This window comes from Otolemur garnettii, unplaced genomic scaffold (assembly GCF_000181295.1).
Source record: "Otolemur garnettii isolate 467f Iridium unplaced genomic scaffold, OtoGar3 scaffold00037, whole genome shotgun sequence".
In the NCBI taxonomy this organism is placed as follows: Eukaryota; Metazoa; Chordata; class Mammalia; order Primates; family Galagidae; genus Otolemur; species Otolemur garnettii.
Genome location: NW_003852432.1, coordinates 12,671,718 through 12,676,516, shown reverse-complemented (window position 1 = coordinate 12,676,516; position 4,799 = coordinate 12,671,718). Strand labels below are relative to the sequence as shown.

The window sequence follows — 4,799 nt, the reverse complement described above, 5'->3', positions numbered from 1 at the left end:
GTTTTTTTTCCAGTCATTTTCTCTTTGCTTCTCATTTTTTAAAAGTGAACATTTAATTCGATATTGCAAAAGGAGTTGAAAATTATTAGAAACAGAAGTCTGTTAGTGATAAAAATTATATTATTAATCTTTAATTTCTTTTTTAGGGGATTTTGACCATCTGTTATGTACAGCAAAGTGAAACTAGGAATATGTCTTTAGAAGACAGAATTCTTTCTAAATTCAAGTTTAAAATGCTTAAAAGGAATTAATGGTCTTAAAGACCCAAATGAGAAACATTCAATATTAATTATATCTCATTTGAATCATGATAGTTTGACACAATAAACATTATATGTATTTATATTTTTAAAGAACGACCAACAAATTAACAACTCAGAGTTTTCTTTTCTCTATTCTTTTATTTTCTTTTCCTTTCTTTTTCTCTCTTTCTCTCTTTTTATTTTAAGACAAATTCTCACTATGTTGCCCAGGACAGAGTACCATGGCATCAGGCTATTTCACAGCAACCTCAGATTCCTGGGTTCAAGTGATCCTACTGCCTCAGCTTCCCGGGATACTAGGATTACAGGTATTAGCCACCATGCCTGGCCACACACTCAGCATTATTGAAAGAATGGCGTGCCAGATCATCACAATTAGGACATGAGCACCTGGTGGTGGTTTTCCAACTGTTGCATTCTTTTTTTATCTGGATCGTCTTGACTTCCATCCAGGAAAACCCAAGGGAAAATGGGGAATAACAGATGCAGAGATAGATCCCCATTTCTACTAAAGACTCTCTCAACTTGGCAATTAGGCAAATAATCAATGAGAAAATGGTATACAACATATAATCCATAACTTACAGTCCATACAAGGCCTCAGTCAATTTGAGATATTGTCAATTCTGTCAAAAATGTTAACACTCCAATAAGATGTTTATGACACAGAATCTTGATTCTTCCATCACTATGGCTGAAGCCACAGATTTTGAGACATGAACCAATATTGTAGGCTGATAAATGAATTTTGAAATGCCTATAAAAATGTGAATAAAGGTAGTCTGTGAATAAGTCAACTTCTTTCTGGGTAACCTCCCCAGGTCTTTTGTGGACACTGTCCCACAAAGCTTTTGCATCCTCTGGATGTATGGCATAAGAAGTGTCCAGACTTCGAGGGCCATAGGGTGCAGACCAGAGAAATTCGGTACGAACCATGTAATGATTCATTTTGCATGCAATCCACATAGCATCCATCCAGGAAAGTTTACATGCATTGATTGTTAAAGGACTAAAGTAAAAGTCAGGGTCTTCTGAAACCAAGTTCCAAGTAAAGCTGTATTAGACTCTGCTGTATTTGCAAGGAATAAAGGTAGACAGGTGAAATCTTCAGAAAGTCTACAGAAGGCTATCTTCAAATATACAGCAGAACCAAGCAGTCCACCACACTTTACCCTCTCTGTTCTCAGATGGCAGTTGAGATTTTGACAGAATCAAGTTCAACATCTTCAGTTTCTTCAGTGTCATTCCTCTGATGACATACATTCTCTCACTATTCTGGGCATTCTTCTCTGAAATTCTTCAGTCCATTTGCATTCCTTTCATTCCTAGGAGACCAGAGAACATCACTTTGATATTAAAGTCTTCTCCTCCTTCCACAGTAAGTCCTTTTAGTTTTTTGAAAATGACAAATGCACTCAAAAGTCTAGAATACTCTTTGAGATGAGTATAGGAGAATTCATACAGGGGAGTTCAACTATATAAAGCCCATTGTGACATACTGTGACACACAAGGAATGCAAACTTTTGAGGATCACCATCTTCCTGCAACTGTGAACTCTGGGGAATTTTCCTTCCAGGTGGAGTGGGAAGACTGCTTCCTGACGGATTCCCATCCTTTCTGCAGAGGGGTGGCACCTATAAAGTCATTTTCAGGCCCTGAGGATGCACTTTGTCTAGGAGTTGATTCTGGCCCATTGTTAAGAATCCATGGTCTAATAAAATGTTGTAACAATGTTGTCACTCCCTCTGGAGTCACTAACCATTCTTCCAGTCTGGTTCCAAAACTATGTTTAGAAAACTGAAATCATCCCCAAAAGAAAAAAAAAAAGCCCTCCAAATGACAGCTCAGAGAGAGGCCTGTGCGACCCTTGGCCATCCCAAATTCCCTCTCACTCCACAGCAAGTGGGCTCCCAGGGACACAAACACACCCGGTAAGAAGATCTCCACTCCTCCGAGTGGCCCAGTGACTTCAACCCAGGATGGACAAGTGCCCTCTGCTGGCCACTAAGCTCTGCGGACCTCGTTCCTGCGGAGTGGGCTACTGTCCTCAGAGGAAAAGGCAAAGGGCAGTGGGTCCCAACTCGTCCTCCTTCAGCTGAGCCCTGAGGGATTCAAAACCAGTCTGACACCACACCCCTGAGAAACTGCAGTTCAGCCCCTCCGCCATCTCATCAGTTTAAATTCTGCTTTCATTCTGAATTGTTGTTTGGAAATTCGATGATTTTCTCTTCTGCGATATACTTCCACAGTGCTAATGCCATCCATTATTGTTTTACTCCAGACACTGTATTTTTTTTATCTCAAGATATTCTATTTTACTTTTTCCCCTTTGCACATGTTTCCTTCCACCTAGTTGACCGTATAGAGTCTGTTTATAGTGGCTTCCTTAATGTCCTTTTATTGATTTTGTTATTTCCATCATCTGTCTCATTGTGTACTATTTTTTGAATGCTGATTATAGATGATATTTTCTGCTTCTTTGTAAGTCTATTTGAGTGTCAGACATTGTGAATTTTACTTGGTTATATTCTCATAAAGAGTTGAACTGTGTTCTGTCCTGAGATTAAATTCCTTGAAGTCAGATGTGTACTTTCAAAGATCTGGCAGGGGCATCCAAAGGTGGCCCACAGCTGGCTATGAATGTTGCCTAAGAGTTGTCTTGGGCCACACTTCAAATACACAAACATGAATGAAAGCTGATAAGCAAAGAAAGGTCTGTGCATAATTTTTGTGATATCCACCCCCACAGATAAGCATTCATAGCCAGGCATGGGCCATGGTTGGATGCCCTTGCTAGTTTAAATTTTGTTAGGACAGGTTCATGTAGTCTCTCCTGTTACTAAGAAGTACCCTTTTGTGGATTTTATCCGATACTACTTACTTATTTTATAGTGTCTTTCCAATCAGGCTTGTAGAGATATTTATCCCCATCCCTGTGTTAGCCCCAGCAATGCTCTGCAGGCCCCTCTTCTCTGATTTTTCACTTGGCCACGGGTAGTTTCCCTCACGTGTTTGCATTTCACTTTGTCCCTGAAACCAGAGAGTTCCCCTTTATACAACTCAGAGCTCCCTTTCTGTGTTCCTTTCCTCCTCCCTAGTGGACTCTCTCGCAAATTTTAGCTGTTTAATTCTTCAGACTGTTGATCTCTGATTCTTCAATGCAGGGAGACATCGGGACATTCGTGGGGTTCTCCCCCCGTATGCTGCCTGGAAACTGCCTCCATTGAAACCAATAATTCGTCTTCTTTTTCTTTTTCATAAATTACCTGTTGCCCAAAGTTTGAAAAGTGTTCCTTTACTTTATTTAATTCTGTATTTGCATAATTCAAGAAGGTAAATCTGATCTCTGTTCCTTTACTTTGGTCAGAAATGAAATTCCTAACTTATTTTTTCCTTTACCTGTAATGTATTAAGTTTAATAGGAAAGGAGATTTTACTGTGCTAGCCTGGTACATAACGTGCTACACAATCCAAACAGCTGTTAGAATGAATAATCAGTAATACATAATGAGTTTGAAAGCATACTGTTCCTAAATATTTTTAAAATAAATGATGTTGTAGGAAAATTAAAATATAGTAATACAGGCTCCTTCAGACTCCTTAGGGCAGGCGTCCTCAAACTACGGCCTGTGGACCACATGTGGCCCACCTAGAACATTTATCCGGCCCACCGGGTGTTTTTGCTGCCACTGCCTGTCCTGCTTAGCAGCCGACTCGTCCCATGGCCTGCAATCCGGCCCTCTAACGGTCTGAGGGACAGTGAACTGGTCCCCTGTTTAAAAAGTTTGAGGACACCTGCCTTAGGGGATAGATTCTCCAAACATGGAAGTGAATAGATGCTTCTTTATATGAATTAACAGATTCCCCAAAGTTCGTGTGTTTTAGGCAAATTACAATATTAGTTTGGAGCCCACATTATACACCTTCATCATATTTTTCTATATGTTTGGGAATACATAACACAGTGACATGTTGTCATGTTTCAGTTTTGAATTATACTTTAAACATTTTTATTTTACAGCGAACATTCCTTTTTAAAGTAGAATCTCTCAGTAGAATCTCATTGAACTCAGGAGTTTTATTTCTCCTCTCTCCTTCCTTCTTCCCTCCTTCCCTCCCTTCCTTCCTTCACTGAACCGCCACCTCTCTTTAACAATAGCCTGCATGAAATTTTGGGACATAATGAGCTTGAAAATAATTAATGTTGCTATTCCTAATCTAGATGCCTGTTGAGAGGTTCTTTCCGTGGGCATCATGGCCCATGCTATCTATGCCCCAGCCCCTGGTAGTGAGGGAAATGTTCTCTCAATATGCACTATATTTTCGTTTGAGAGCTTTTAATATTTCTGTCAAACACATAAACACATTTTTGTAGTGTATTTCTGAAAACACATTCTCTGAAGTATGCATTAGACAGAGTTCCCGAAAGATTCTCAAGAGATTCTGAGGTCTTCTGAAGCTAATTACTAAAATGTGTAGCCTTTTAGCAATTATGGCAAAACAGCAAGTACTAGCTTGATTATGGTAAAATTCAT

At 39.5% G+C, this 4,799-nt stretch overlaps 1 pseudogene; it reads right to left on the bottom strand.

The window, feature by feature from the left end:
- Positions 1-863: 863 nt before the first annotated feature.
- The window catches only part of LOC100961948, a 41,767-nt pseudogene continuing 37,831 nt past the window's right edge, over positions 864-4,799 (bottom strand).